A 17,810-nucleotide genomic window follows, 5' to 3' on the forward strand; every position below is an offset into this window, starting at 1 on the left:
AGTAACTAGAATTACATTCATTTGGATGTTAGTTGTATTAGTTGTGGTATATGACCTCCAAATTCATCAAATGAATGTGAAAACAACTCTCTTAAATGGAGAATTGGAGGAAGAAATTTACATGAAACAACCCGAGGGTTTTGTGGTTCTTGGTAAAGAAAAAAAAGTGTGCGAACTTGTTAAGTCACTTTATGGACTAAAACAAGCGCCCAAACAATGACATAAGATATTTGACCAAACTATGTTGGTAAATGGATTTAAGAATGACGAAAGTGAAAAATGTGTTTACATTAAAATCACTAGGTCATTGTTTGTTTGTATAATTGGTGATATGTTGATTATCAATACACTAATGGCATAAATGCTACTAAACGTATGCTAGAAAGCAAGTTTGGAATGAAAAATTTTGGAGTTGCTGATGCGATCTTAGGTATAAGAATCCTTAGAACTCCATAATGTTTAGCATATTCGCGGTCTCATTGCATTGAAACGGTACTTGACTAGTTCAAATATTTGGATTTCAATATTGTCAAGTCTCCAGTAAATGTGAGTTTTGCATTTCAAAAGAGTGAAGGCAAAAGTGACTCACAATTGGATTGTTCTAAAGTATTGAGAAGTATGATGTATATCACGAAGTGTGCGTGATCAGATATAGCATTTGCTATTAATAAACTGAGTCGGTTCACGAGTGATCCCAATCGAACTCATTATATGACAATGAAAAGAGTTTTGGAGTATTTAAGAAATACTTAAAACTATGTCTTGCATTATAACAATATCCAACAGTATTGAAAGGATATAGTAATGTGAATTGGATCACCGAACAAATGAAGTGAAATCCACGAGTGGATATGTATTTACTCTTGGTAGAGGAGCAGTCTCTTGGAAATATTTAAAAAAAAAAGAGACATGTATCGCTAGCTCTACAATGATCTCTGAGCTAGGTGCTCTAGATAAGGTCGGTGAATAAGTTGAAAGACTCCGGAATTTCTTGATAGATATTCTTTTTGGCCCAAACATTTGGCATCAGTATGCATACACTTTGATAGTCAAGATGCAATAGGTAGGGCATGGAGCATGATGTATAACAAAATGTCTCGTCATATAAAACATAGACATGATACCGTTAGAAAACTACTCTCTAGTGGAATTATCACAATTGACTATGTAAAGTCAAAGGATAATGTTTCGGATCCACTTACAAAAAGGCCTAACTAGAGAGAAAGTTGAAAGATCATCTAAGGGAGTGGGTTTACGGCTTAGGACAAGTCAGTATGGCGGTAACTCTATCTAGCAGACTGGAGATCCCAAGAGCTAGATTCAAGGAGAAAAACAAAGTTGTGACTGACGGTTCGGCATTGTCAACAAACTCAATCCATTCTCATGATGAAGACAATGCTCAGGAACAAGGATACAACATTAAGGCTTGTTAATGAGTTACTAAAGCTTAATGTTTTTAATGATTTGCTAAGTTTGGCAGATTTGACCAAATAGTGTACCTACGCGATAACACGGTTAGAAATCACCTATGTGGGTGTGAAGTGTAAGCCGCTTCAAAGAGAATTATTGTCAAAAGCCTATTCTCTATACACTCATGAAACCAGGAGGTGTTCATGGCTGAAACGAACACAACCGTAAGAACCATAAACTGTAAAGGGTTAATTGTGTGACATATGGTTGTCTAGGTATACACCAAAGCTCGACGGTTCAAAGATATCACATCTACCGATTGACCGAGTATATCCGACATATGTTCACTACGGAAAGTCCAAGGGGAAACCTACTTATCCAGATGCAATTAATTCTTGCTTTTAAAGTACACATATTTGTCCGTTTCTTTGTCTTGGAGTCATTCCCCATTCATGCGGGGGATTGTTGGGTTTTTAAAAGGTGTGAATGGAAAATGAAGAGTTGCGACTTTTATGAAGAGTTGTGACTTTAATGAAGAGTTGCGACTTTTATGAAGAGTTGTGACTTTGATGAAAAGTTGCGACTTTTATGAAGAGTTGTGACTTTTATGAAAAGTTGCGACTTTTATGAAAAGTTGCGACTTTTATGAAAAGTTGTGACTTTTATGAAAGGTGGTGACCTTTCCGAAAGATTGTGACTTTTCCAAAGGTTTGTGACCTTTCCGGTAAGGCACATTAAGAACCTTTTCACATTACCCTTTGTTTTCTATAAATTGAGGGATTTCCTCTCATTTTAAGAAAAAGATTTTCTGAACTTCTTCTTCTACTACTAAATCTAGTATTCTAAGTGTACTTTACTGCCGTTGAGTGGCTCGCTGACACCAGCGTTTTGGGTATCAATACACTGGTGATTGAGATCATTCTATCCTGGGAGGACATATTCCAAATCAAACCTCGGATACTAGAGGGGAATAATTTCCTTAAGGGGACACTGGGCATTCAGTGGGCTTGATCTTCTTTCTGTTTTTCCAGATTATGGTATGTGTTACAGATTTTAGATTTGTGAATTAATTTATGTTCTTCTGTTCTTCACTGGTTCATTAAACTTTGGCAACTTCGTGTTTCTGCAAAGTTTGTTGGAATCAGTAAGATTCTTTAAACACAGATTGACAACAATTCTTCTTTAAGAAAAAATATTTCGTATATTTTTCCTAATTTGTTTCTGATTCTAGTTTCTCTACTAGTTTTAATTTTCTAGTTGTGAAAATGTTCTTAAACTTTATTGTGTCTTACTAAGTTCTTCATAGTTTTGTTCTAAGTATCTTAGGAATACAAGATGAACAACAAATTTAAGATTTTCTTTTGAAATTTATAGTTTAATACTATATATTTTTGTACCTAAAAATTATCTCACTAAAATTTAATGAGAATTTAAAATTAAATTACATTTTAGACATTTAAAATAAGTGGATGAAATGAGCTAGTAGTAGGTAATAGAGTAAATAGGCGTTTGAACATGAACCTGGTAAGACTGGGGAAAATATTGATTTGGAAAATTAAGTTAAATTTTTTTGAAATATAATTATATTTTCCATGCCTTTAGTTTTAAAAATAGTAAAGCTTTGTGAGAGAATTTTCATTGAACTTGTAAATTAGTTGTGTACACTTTGGTCTTGAATTGGGGATGTCCAATTCAATCTACGATTTGAGAAGGCAAGGTAGCACAATATAATTGAGATTTAGGCTGTGTTTGGTAGGAAGGAAAATGTTTTTGGGAAAATGCATAAGTACCCTTCAACCTATGTTCGAAATCTCAGAGACACACTTATACTATACTAAGGTCCTATTACCCCCCGAACTTATATTATAAATAATTTTCTACCCCTTTTCGGCCTACATGGCACTATCTTCTGGGCCCAATGCGTGTTGACAATTTTTTCAAGCTATTTGATTGATAGTGCCACGTAGGTTGAAAAGGGGTGGAAAATTATTTATAAAATAAGTTCGGAGGGTAATAGGACCTTAGTATAATATAAGTGTGTCTCTGAGATTTCGGGCATAGATTGGAGGGGTACTTATGCATTTTCCCAATGTTTTTCATGTAAAATGTTTTTTTAGAAAATGTTTTCTTGGAAAACAAGTGGATTTCTAACTTATTTTCTCATGTTTATTTGATGAGTAGAAAATATTTTTTAATGTTTGGTTGATGAATGAAAAATATTTTTCAGAAAATATCTTTTATTTTTGGCTTGATACTAAAAATTACACTTTAGGAAAATAATTTATGATTCGAAAATCAACCCCGATAATTGATCTAGGACTCGACCCCGACACCCAAACTAGGACAAGACCCCGATGACCGTTCCAAAATTTGACCCTGAGATCTGACCCAAAACCTGACCTAGAATTTCGACACAAGAAAAAAATTTGACGGGATCGCGGGGCGAGGAGGGCGGCTCGGGATGGCATAAAAATGAATTTTTTAAAAATTTGAAATATTTTTCAAAAACATATTTTTTTAAAAAAAATTGATGGGTTGGCCTGAGTGGGGGTGGCACGGGGTGGTGGGCGTGGGGGGTAGGGGTGGTGTGGCGTAAGAAATGAAATTTTTTAAAAGTTGAAAAACTTTCCAAATATAATTTTTTAAAAAAATTATGGGGGTGTCGGGGGATGGGTGGCTTGGGTGGGGTGGTGGGGGGAGTGGTTTCAAAAATGTTTTATTGGGGTGGGTGTGGTAGGGGTTGGGTGAGGTAAAAAAAAATCTTAAAATATGAAACATTTTTCAAAAATAATTTTTTATTTTGTTTTTTATTGAAGAGTGGAGGGGGAGGGGGGGGGGGGGGTGGGGGTAGGGATAAAAATATATTTGAAATTTAAAAAATTTAAAAATTTTAATTTTTTTTTTGAATGGGGAAGGTCGGGTATGGGGTATGGTAGGGTAAGAAAAAACGATTAAAGGATGAAGTAGAATTTCGGAAAATATTTTCCTTAAATTTGGAAGGAAATCATTTTCTTTAAATTTGAGAAAATTAGTTGATTTAGAAAACATTTTCCAAACATTTTAAACCAACCAAACATGAGAAAATTGGAAAAAACATATCTCCATACCTAACAGACCTTAGTGTATTCTTTGAGCTTGTTTGGAAAGGCGCAATATATTATAGGGAAAAGGACAAATATATCTCCGAACTATCGTAAATGGTATCTAAATACCCTTCGTTATACTTTCAGGACACTGATGACCCTACCGTCCAAATTTTGGATTGTATATACCCTTTGAACTAACGAAGAGACACGTGTCAAAATCTTAACGGCCTATCCAAATTTATTTATTTTTTTATCCCTAATTAAAAAACTCACCTATAAACCCACCCAGATATCTATAACCCAAACCCACCCCCACCTAAAAAAAACAAATCCTAAATAAACTCCAATTTCTTCATTGTTCCACCAACCATCAGCAACCAATTAACACCCCCATCGAACCCACGCCGGAACTCCACCACACCGCCGTGGCTCAACTTCTCCAATAAAGTTCCACAACAAAACCACTTCTAATTGCTTCTAAAATCAACTTCCCTCGCTTTGGGCGAAATCAACGATGCAGTGACCCTTCGACCACCCTGGAACTTGACCATCAAGAACCTGTCTCTCCTTCTTCTCTGTGCCAATAGTACCAGCAAATAGAATCAAAAAACTTCGAATGGATTTACAATTGCAAAAATTATAATCGTTTTTTGCCTTATTGAAATTCGAAGTTATAAACATCTGGGTGTTGTCAATTTTGATAGTTGGTGATGATTTCTCAATTAAAATCTCTCACTAATACCTCACGAGTTCAAAATAAATCGATAAATCTCTTTGTCCTTTCTCTCATCTTTCTCGAAATCAAACATATTGTTATTGACTCACGTTTGTGCTACCTTCATTAGGCTTATTGATCACACAAGAGAGGAACATACATGTATACTAAGAAGGTTTTGGGTTATAATATGTGTGTGGGTCTTTTTTATTTTTGGGGCTTTGCCAGTGAATATGAAGTTGCAGTGGTGTGGTGGAGTTCTGGTGTCGATCTATTTTGTGGGGTGTTTGGATGGTGGAACAATGAAGAAAGGGAAAATTGGTTTATTTGGGTGTGGGTCTGTTTGGTTTTTTTTTGGGGTTATACATATCCAGGTGGGTTTATGGGTGGGCTTTTTAATCAGGGATAATAAATAAATAAATTTTGGATAGACTGTTAAGATTGTGACATGTGTTTCTCTGTTAGTTCAAAGGGTATATACAACCCAAAATTTGAACGATAGGGGCATCAGTGTCCTAAAACTATAACAAGGTTTATTTAGATACCATTTACGATAGTTCGGGGGTATATTTGTCCTTTTTCCCTACATTATATCTCATTTCCTTCTCATTCTCGTCTTTACTTTTTCATGTGATTCCATTCAATTTTTCATATCATCTATTTTTTTTATTAGCATAATTTTGTTAGTATTCTAATTATAAAATTAAGGTAAAATTCATTGTTAAATAAGATTACAAACTTATGTTTTTCTTTTCTTTTAAATCATATTTATGTACGTTGTGTTGAAATTTGACATATGAGTATTTTGTTATTTTTTTTTATTTTGAATTTAGAACTTATGTTATATTTTCGATTTCATTTGTTTTAGTAGTATTGACTTGATATTTCACATAGCAAGTTATTTATTTTTGGAGAAAATGACAAATATATCTCTGAACTATCATAAATAGTATTTAAATACCCTCCATTATACTTTTAGGATACTGATGCCCTTACCATATAATTTTTGGAATGTGTATAACCTTTGTACTAATGGAGGAACATATATCTCAATCATAAAAGTTAACCCAAAATTTATTTAATTTTGACCCATAATTAAAAAACTCACTCAACTAAGTAAAAATCCACCCAAATAACTAGGATCCACTCCCAAATTATAACCCAAAATCTTCATATGCCCATTTCAAAAATAAAAATAATTTTCATTCCTAAAAAAACTCAAGGCTTAAGTCATCTGCGGCCCCTTAAAGTTGTCCGCATGATTCACTTAGACACCTCAACTAAGGCTAGTACCTATTGAACATTTTTATCTATTCAAAAACTTGTTCCTATTAGACATTTTCCGATAATAAGTTAAAAAAACAAAGTGTGTGTAATGCACTTGTTGTGATGTGGCAAAATGACTAATTAAAAGATAACATGTGGCGTAGGGTCCAACAATTATAGAAAAAAAGAATTTATGTTAAAAAGAATGAAAATTATTTCAAATAAATTTTTCCATCTAATTTTTAAAAATAAATAAATGAGAAGCCCAACCCTACCCAGCCCCTTTTCTTCTTCATCTTCTTTATCTTCTTCCTAACAAGATTTTTTTTCTCAAACGACAAAATTCAATATCTTTGTTAATTGCTTTTATAATTATTTTTTATTCCTAATACGTGAGAGAAAAAGATATTCAAAGAAACTGATACAAGAGCGATGAAGAAAGAAAGTCTTTCAATCGTCTTGAAATCAAAAGCAAAGAGAAATCGAGAGGACCTAATTTTTTTTATTGAATCAATCTGATATTATTTTTGATAATTTTAATGGGTTTACATTTTAATTTGAATGGTAATATTTGTTCGAAGGTGACCGAGATGGACGTCGATCGGCTAATTTTTTTCAGCCTGATGTTCTCTTTTTTTTCCCCTTCAAATTCAATTATTCGATTTCAATTTTTATTGTTTTTAATAAATATTGAAAAGAGATAGAATAGAGAAAGAAAGAAAAAAACAACAACAGTGTGCAGGTCTTCTTAGGTGAAGAAGACAACTTGAAAGGGGTGGGGGCTTTTTTTCTTTTTTGTTTTTGTTTTTTTTTAAGAATTAGTATTACTTAAATTATTTTTAAAAAATTAAACTATTTAAATGCCAAGTGGCAAAAGTATTAAGTTTTTTTTTGAAAAAATAAAAATAAAATAATATTTAAGGTTTTTTCATGCGCTCAGCTGAAGTGAAAAACACTTTTTTTGCCACATCAACATTTTGTGTTTAATAGGTATACTTTTTGAACTATTTAGGTGTTCAATAGATAATGATCATAGTTAATGTGTCTATGTGAAAAATGCAGACAACTTTAAGGGGATGCATATGACTTAGAATCTTGATATCACAGCATACATCTCAAATGAAAAGTAATACATCGAAACATATCAAAGCATCAAATTAGGAAAAAAAATTAACATCAATAAACTTTCCAATTCTATGAGAAAAAATGAATCTTGGAGTAAGAACTCACTCTACTTCAACCAACAAATTTCAAGTCCTAATATGCTTAAAGAAGAAATGGAACACTTTGAAGACCAAATTGATGAAAAGATCAAAACTTTATCAGAAATGTCAACAACATACTATCATCATAGATCTAAAACCCATCACTGAATTAAGAAGACAAATTCAAAATTTGAAATGCTCCCAAAAAAACTAAATTGAGCACTTTGAAATCTAGATTGATGAGAAGATTCAAACATTGTCAGAAATCTCAGTTAACTTGAACACATAATCTTTGCCTAGTTCTATTTTCATGGAAGTTGAAGCAAGACACCTCAGTCCTTTCAATGAAATGGGTTTTCCTACAATACCCAGATGGAACTCTTCTCTTTGTCGTTGCCGACCGAAATGTTTTTTCCCTTTCATTAGAGTTTGATGTGTGATTCCTTTCAGACTAAGGGCCCATTTGGCCATGCGATATGATATCATGATATGGAATCATGATATGGTATCATGATATGGAATCATGAGATGAAATTGAAGTTTTGTTTGGACATGCGCATTTAAATTTTTGTGTTGTATATTTTCTCATAAACATAAAAATCTCATAAGTTGTAAAACTATTAAAATAGTCTCAATTGTTTATTCAATCTTATCAAATCAACAAAAATTTATAAAATCGAATAGTAAATTATTACAAAGTTATTTGTTCTCCACTTAAGTAATTGTTTCATCTAACTTTAATTTAATAAAAAAAATATGAACATAGTAGTGTAGTAGTCTTTAATATAATTCTCCCACATAGTACAGACAATTTTCTCACGTTGAACTTGCATTTCTTGATCATGTGACCGAGAAGACGAACCAACATTGTTACTTTGAGTCATTTGTTGGTCAATATCATCCACAATTATATTTTCATGCTCATAGACCATAAATATTTCATCACTTTAACAATCGGTTGGTGTGAGTTAAAGTGACTATATGTTGGTGAGAATATTAAATTTTATGTCGGTGAGAATAATAATTTTTTAAAAGTAATGATGTGATTATAAATTTTATTTACATATGAAATACATGGTTAGTATATATAAATGTGGGTCATTTTAACAAAATATAAACTCGTGGATCAATTTTTGTATTAAAATATCTCAAATCATGATATGAAATTACCATATAATTCCATATCATGGTTTATGGAGAATATGGAATCACATCTCATGATATGGAATCATGAGATGAAATCAGCGTAAAATTACATGTCCAAACGTTGATTCCATCTCACGATACCATATCGTGATATGGTATCGCATGGCCAAACGCCTACTATAATGTCTCATGAAATTTGATATAAGGTCTGATTAAGGGAATTAAATGACTAATGAAAGTGAAGATTTTTGGGGTGTTTTTGGATTATAATTTGAATGCGGGTTTCAAGTTATTTGGGTGGGTTTTGAATTTGTTGGGGGAATCTTTTAATTATGGGTGAAAATCAAATATATTTCGGCAGGCCTTTAATATTGAACACGTGTCTCTCGATTAGTCCAAAGGGTATAAACACCCCAAAAATTAGACGGTAAGGGCATCAATGTCTTAAAAGTATGATAGAAGGTATTTAAATACCATTTATGATAGTTAGGGGGTATATTTATTCTTTTTCCCTTTATTTTTTAGTTAAATTTGATAAATTATATTTTTGTCAAATGTTTTAATAATTTTATGACATCATATTTATAATATAAATATTTTTTTCAAACATGCATTCATAGAAATCTTGTGCTTTTAGTTTTTATGATTAATTTAATTAAAAAATACTAATTTGAAAAATATAAATCAATTACTTTTTATAATATAAATCAAGAACATATATTTATTAATTAATATTTTCAAAAGACAATATATATCTTAAATATTTAATTTAATATCATTTACAAAGACCCTTATTTGTCTAATATTTTTTTTTAAAATTTTAGATAATTAACTTTTACTTTTAAAATTTAATATAACCTTGTGATTGCACTTGTGAACCAAACAATACACTTGTAATTATACTGTAATTACGTTGTGACAAACAAGCATGTCAACATAATTAGTAGACTATATAATTACTAAGCCAGTGGATAGTAATTACACCAATTTCAATTATCACGTGGCTTTCCAAACAGACCCTTAATGTATTTTCTACTACATGTCCTGCCAACTTATCCTTTTTAAATAAATGAAAAGTGACTTATCTATAATTAAAGGAAAATTTATGTAATTAGGTAAATATGTGATATGTATATACAATAAATCATTATAGTTTGAGAAAATTATAATTTGTAACCATAGTTAGAATTTTGTAGATATTTTCTCTCTCCTCTCTCCACTCTCCTCTCTCCTCTCTCTTTTTGCGCTCTGGCTCACCTCTCTCCTCTCTCCTCTCTCCTCTCTCTCTCATCTCTCCCTCACCTCTATCTTATCCCTGACACCCCCTCTCTCCTCGCTCTCCCTCGCCTCTATCTTATCCCTGACCCCTCCTCTCTCCTCGCTCTCTGCCTCCTCTCTCTCAATACAAATACAAACGATAACAATCAATTATACAAATATAAATGTTAATCGTCAAATATACAAAGAAAAATAATAACAATCAATTATATAAAGAGAAAATACATAATTACCCCATCAAACTTATACCTGTTTTTCAAGTAGACACTTAAAGTTTGCGAGGGTCCTTATACCCCACGAAACCATTAATCATTAAAAATACACCATTTTAACCCTTTTTCATAGAGGGTGTGATATCATGTTTGAGAAGCACGTGTATGACTAAAATTCAGCTCCAAACCAGTGCAAAAATGACGCGTGGCATTGCCAATTTGAACCCTCAATTATTGCATCTTCTTTATTTAAGGAAGAGAGTGGCAAAGTTGAAGAACTTCCAAAACCTGAGCAAAAAGGCTTTAGCGGAGTTGAAATAGTTGTTAAGGTGCTCTCATTGCTCCACCGCCACCCCCATCGGCCAAGGACGAGGAGAAGAAATCAAAAATTGGCGTTGTCACAGAGGAATTCAGCTCGTCGTCGATGAAATTCTTCTCTGGTGACGGACCACAAAGATGATTTTTTGATGGACTTAGACTCTGTTATTCAGTTACAATTGAGTCTCTCAGCCAAAATCCAATCTGAAACAACAACAAAAAACTACCCATAATTTAAATAGCAGAATTTGATGAATTTACAACTTAGATGTCAAAATTTCTAAAGATATAAACAAAATTGAAGCCATTAGAGAGTGATCATTTTTTTCAGTATATGATTAGATATAAAATGTGTTGAATAAGCTTTTTGAATCAACATCCATGAGCAATTGATAATCCAAAAATAGATACAAAATGTGTTGAATAAGCTTTTCAAATCAACACCCATGACCAATTGATAATCCAAACATCAACTTTATTCATTGATTTTTTATAATTTACAATTGATTGTTTCTTGTTCATGGTGAAATTCGTAAAAGAAGAAAACGTTTCACAGTAGTTTGAGTGAAAAGAAGGAGAGAGGGGAGAGTGAAATGGGTGGTTTGATTACATTTGAGGGTTAATATGTGAATGGTTCGGGTATTATACGATTCTTTATTAATGGATAGCAATAAAATAAATTTTATTTGAGAGTGAACACACGCGTAAGGTTTGAGATTAACATTGTTGTCAAAATGATATATTTATAATAGTTGAAAATGGTTTCGTGGAGTAATAGGACTCTCGCAAACTTTAAGTGTCTACTTGAAAAATAGGTATAGGTTTAATGGGGTAATTGTGTATTTTCTCTTATATAAATACAAATGATTAGTGTCAACTATATAGATCATTTGCAGTGATACAAAATATAAATATGCATGTATCTGATGCAACATTTATACAAAATGATAACAATCAATTACACAAATTCAAATGTTGATTTGATACAACATTGATATAATAATATTTGCTCATACAATTTATTCATTGATACAAATTATATTTTTCAATATAATTGATACACCATTGATACAAATGATCACAATTAATTATAAAAATACAAATATTAAACTTGATTCAACATTGATACAGTTGTATTCGCTGATACAATTTGTTCATTTTTACAAATTGTATTTGGGTATAATCAATCAAGTCATGAGAAGTTTCAATAAAATGAAGAGCAAGCCAATTTCAACAGGTTATTTAACATCTTCAAGCTACACATCAACATACCAGTTATAGACGCAGTGAGATACATGTCAAAAGAGAAAAGTATTTACAAGAGAAACTGATATGCAAGGGAGGTATTAGAAAAATTAAATTAATATCAATAACTGATGAGTGTAGTTCTAGAGTGATGAGTAGGCTTCCTAAAAAGCTTGATGATCTAGGGAGTTTTGCACTCGCGATACAAATTGGTGAAAGGAATACTAAACATGCATTTTGTGATTTAGGGCAGGAGGGCAATCATAAATTTGATGTTCTTATCTATGTTCAAAGCACTTGGCTTGGAAGAACCACACCCAACTAACGTCACCTTATTATTAGAAGACAAATCTCATTGATCTGGGGTGTATTTATGCATTCAAAACACCATATTTAATTCATATTTAAGCTAGGTTATGAGTTTAAACATGTGAATATCCTTTTATTTATTTAGGATATGATGTGATGAGTTAATAGACATGATTATCTTGATTTCAAGCTAAAACAACTACGAATGACCCACCTAATGGATTGGATCGCATAATGGAGTAATCAGGGCTAAAATGAAGCAAAACTAGCTATAGAAAGGACCATGACATGAGCCTCACGCCACACTTATTTGGATAGTAAATTGTAGAGACTCAACAAAAGAAGGCCAAACTCGATATGGGACCCGCACCATGAAGTAGGGATCCTCGTGATGCACCTCGCGTCGTGGCCCTTTTGTCTATCAAATTTGATTTGACCTAGTCAAAGCAGAGTGCAATTCGGATTAGGATTTTGACCCTATTATTATTTATATGTCTTTTTGACAATGTTTTTTAGGGTCACAAATTATTTCTACGATTACAACTTAGTTTAGATAAGAATTCATTGTTTCGTAGTTTCTAGGATTTATTTTACCATTTTAGAAGATTATTTTGGAACAAACAAGATTTTCTTGCAAGTTTTGGTTTAATCAAATGTTTATATTACTTTCTTCTATATTCATGTTTTCTAGTAGTTGAAATTATCATAGTTATTATTTATGTAAGTTATAAGTAGTTAAATTCATAAGTAGGGTTATGTAACTTAGATTAGGGATGATGATAATAAGTACTTTACAATTAATATATTTTCATGAAGGAGTGATCATTGTGTATTAAGTTTCTTTCATACTTAACATTATTTGTGAATGGTTAATAGACATTATACAGAAACTCGCCCGTATTCTGACATGATTGACCATACAGGTACAAATTAGGAAAAAGATTCATTAACAATGATTTGATTCTACCAACCATCATCTAATAACTTGATCTAGAGAGAGGATGGTTAACTTGAGATTTTTGATAGAGTAACAAATTAATTTGATGCTCAAGTGCTTGAGAAGGACATAGAGTGATATTCTCTTAATTGGACCGAGAGGCTTTAGGAGACTTTAGATTCGTCAGTTTTGCACAAAGAACACACCTTAATGAATGGATAAATAAAGTATTTATTTGAGCTTCAATATCTAACAATTGTAATCCTATTTCATCTTTATTATTGACAAAATCCAAGTAGTTAAGTAGTTAGTAGACTATTATTTGAAAAAAATATTCTTCCAATATTAGTTGTTGATTTCAATCTCATAATCCAATTATAAAAAAACTCTAGTACGCCCTCTAGGAAGTTCAACCTCAACCTAGTTGGGTTATTCTATTTTTCATTGTCCGCTTTAATCCCCTAAAAGAATGTAGCTTGGGCGACATAAAAAATTTAGCATAGTTTCCAAGAAGTGTAGTTTAGAGTTTTATAATTTATAGAAATTCATAAGTAGCTATTGTTTTCTTTTTCAAATTACACTAATTGTTGGTTTTGTCCATTACATGTTTTTCCACTATTTATGCTCGATACTAGGAATCAAGGATCTTTCTTGATTTCAATTGACATAGAAATAAAAATAACATTAAGCCGGTTGAATTTTGCAATGGGTGACGAACACGATCATGGGTTGATAGTTAAGGTTGCGTTAAAAGTGGGACATGTTGAGGTCATTAGACCTCCACTGGTGGTGAGAAATGCTACTTTCAACATTGCTAGTACTCTATTGCATTTACTAGGTATGGAAGATTTATTCGGTAGCCTACTTCTTGAAGATCCGAATAAATACCTTAAAGACTTCGCAAGGATATGTGTAGCTTATAACCTATAACCTACTATGTATCTCTAAAAGGAATTAAACTAAGGTTTTTCCCAATCTATCTAAATGGTGAAGCAATTGCATGACTTATAGAGTTACCAAAAGAATCCACCACTACCTGGACCGAACTTACCAGTGCATTCTTGGAGAGGTTCTTTCCTCCAAGGAGCCGTATCCAACTTACGAATGAGATTCACAACTTCAAAGAAGTGTCAGGTGAGACACTACATGAAACTCGGCTAAGTTTAAAAGGAAGGTAGTTTAGTGTCCGAATCACAATCTATCAAATGAGGTATTGCTAGAAAGCTTCTACAAATCGTTAGATGTTGTCAATAAGTCTGTCGCCAATAATGTTGCAGAGGATCACTAGTGTAACACACTTATGAGGAGGCCAACTCTTTGCTTGATATAATGAATAAGACGAATAGGAATTATCATACTAGAGAAGCTGAGGTGGTAGGTAGTACACAATGTACCACAAATTTACGGTACTTATAATGCTTTAAAGTTGGGATTTTGATTGTGTTTTTATCTTTATTTTGTAGGAAAATAGGTTTTGGCAGTTGAGAGAGTTGATACAGTGTTAGCAACAAAATTTCAGCCTTCCAAGAGCCAATTTACAAGTCGTGGTCACTTTCACGAGCCGTAGGTGACAGTCATAGATGAGAGAGCAGTGAAATTGAAGTCTAGTCTGAAGCCACGAGGAAAAACTACGAGTAGTAGGAACTTCTACAAACGGTAGATCGAAGGTGGCATGTGATTAATAAAGAATGAAGATTTAGGACTTAGACTATGGTTGAAAAGGAAGGACCGCACACTAGTCTACGGACCGTAGGGCCCGTCCGTATGATGAGTTCCTGAAGGTGATTGAATACTTCTTTTCACAAACCATACAAGGACCTACAGTCTGTAGGTCATGGGTCATAATATAGTGTCGAATCCTATTTTTCCTAGTTTTATTTTGGTTAGGATTAGTTTTCTATAAATATTTTCCTTGGACTCTATTTTTTTGTTGTTAGTCATTTTTGGAGCTTAAGAATTTTTTTGTGAACTACTTTTGCAAGAATTCTTGAACTTATTAGTCTTAATTACATCCTTGATCATTGGGTATTACTTTGCAACTTCAATTCAAGATTTTCATACATTCAACTTGTAAGTTCATGATTTATTTTAACCCAATCATTATGAATTGTGAAAAAACAACGATGAGTAACTAATTCCACAACTAGGATTGTGGGAACCATGAAGAATTAATAATGTAGAACTAATAACTAGTAATTCTTAAATAGTGTTCATGCATGTATTGTTTTCTTTTTATTTTGATTTCTTTTTGATAATGTGCAACTTTAGAACTCACTTTATTCCTACTCACCAGACAATGGGGATAACGAATAGAAAAAGAGATTATACAATGGAGATTTGAGGCTATCAACTCCGTCTAATAGCTTGAACGGACCAAGGGATAGCTAATTTGAGATCAAGGGTAAAGGTTAGAAAAGCATATAATCGTAGACATACCAATAGCGTGGTGAAATTCACTTATTTAGGGAACCAACCACTTAGGTAATATGTAAATTACCGATCGTGCATGCTAGACACTAGACAAAATTACTACTATAAGGTTTACTGAGTTAAGGATTCATGGGAACACATATACCCTACTTTCGTCCTATATTGATTCTTGCAAACATAAATCCTACTTACTTTGATACTTATTACTTCCAATCACTCCAATCAATATTTGTTACATAACCCCTATCACGACCCAAAGTACACCCTAGTCATAACATGACGTATAGAACACTGAGAGGCCCTAAACAAACCACTTAGCATGCATCATATAAGATAATATAATTTAAAGAGTTCAAATGACAGTTTTATATCATAAAGAGTTTGACAAAAGCGAAAGTCTAACATAAGTCTCAAAGCAATCTAGTACATCATAAGGAAAGTGATTAGGATGTATCCCATACATCACATACAAGTTTGAAAAATGGAAATGACATAAAGCTATAAAAGTGACATCATCCTCAAAGTATGAGGACTCACCAAGTCTTCAAATCTCTAATGCAATCAACTAGCCATGAGCGGAAGGATAAGAATCGCAAGCCTTACACTAGTGAAACAATGTAGGAACAAGTATACATTAGTGCATGGAATGTACTAAGTATGATGAAAATTCAATAAAACATGAGATGTGATCATAAGACGGACGTAATAGAAAACATGAAATGCATGACCAAGTTAAAACATAGTAAAATCATTTAAGAAGATTCATAACTCATGAACACGGTCAATGCATCTTTAAATCATAAATGAAGCTTTATAAAACATTAGTAATTTACTTAGTTCATTTTGTGGGAAGTTTACCATTAACCGACATATAGACCATGCGAGCTACAACATGGAATCCAGTGTTTGCCCCACACCGAAAAGGGGTGTCCTACTTGTCTAGGTAAGGACCATAAATCTGAGCTAAAGTGGATCCACTAGCTAATGTCTATCTAAGAAAATAATCTTAAGGTGGCACATAGTTATGACAAAATGAGATTGCTACTAGGAACCCGACCTAAAGCTACATAGAGATTCAATCTCAATATCCTCTCGGTGTTTTATGAGTCTTAGATTTTGACTCATTTTGGGCTTTGTTTTCATAGTTTTATTGTCCTTGATGCCTAATTTATGCTCTAAATTGATGTTAAAGTGTTGATTTTCAGCAATGAAGGAGCAACTGTCACGGCCCAAGTGTAACACCCTGACTTTTGAAACGTCTAAATTAGCCCGTACCTTCGTGTAAAGACAAATAGGGTGAGTAATAAATTAAGAATGACGTGGTATCTCAAGTTTTGAAGTTAGGTAAGTCGCAAAATAAAAGTTGGCGAAAGTTATCGTAAGTTCCTTTTTAAAGATTTCTCTGAAATTTGGGTCAAATGTCTCAGAGGTGTTCTCCCAATAAATAGAGATTTATGGGGCCCACGAACTATCTAATCGAAGGTCTATGAGTCTAGTTTCCAACGCATCAAATCGTTTATTCATATGACTTCAGAATAGAGAGATATTCGCGTTTTCACTAGACCGCGCAAGCAGGTACGTGAGGTGGGTCCCCTAGGTCGGTGGAAGCTTATAAGATAGCATCTTCTCATTTTTCTTCATTCCAACTCATAAGAAACCCACGAAAATTAGAGAATTACTCCTCAAATCTTCCTTGTGTGTTCATGATCTCTTCTTGGCTCCTTATCAAAAATTGCCCTACGTCGCGAGCTCGTCGTTTTGGTATAATTTTCACAGTGAATTGAGCGGTATAGCTCCGTGGAGGTTGTGGCAGCCGGCTTTTTTTCCCTAGTGTTTTGATTTATTCAAGTGTTCTGGGTGTGTATAGAAAGGTAAGAACCATCTTTTTAGTAGTTTACAGATACTTTAGGTCTTGGATAGTAATTTACGATAGGAATCCATATCGATTGTCGAATTGTCGTAGTAATTTTATCCTTAATTACTTATTGATTTTACCTTTTTCTTTAGTGTTATAGTGGTGTGGACAGAGGTATTTTTAGTATAAATTATAAAGGAAAAGGTATGTTAAGGCTATTCCCTTCGTTCGACATGTTTCCTTAGAGCTTGGGAGTGATATAGTAGGGTAGTTAATGTTGGTGAACTTGTAGATGTAATTGTGAGTGGTTGGCTGATTGAGTGGTTATAAACCCTCATTATAGGGACTCATAATCTGTTAAGAATGACCCTAAGTTAGGAACGACTTGGCAACTATAT

Source organism: Solanum stenotomum, chromosome 7 (genome assembly GCF_019186545.1).
Source record: "Solanum stenotomum isolate F172 chromosome 7, ASM1918654v1, whole genome shotgun sequence".
NCBI classification, from domain to species: domain Eukaryota; kingdom Viridiplantae; phylum Streptophyta; class Magnoliopsida; order Solanales; family Solanaceae; genus Solanum; species Solanum stenotomum.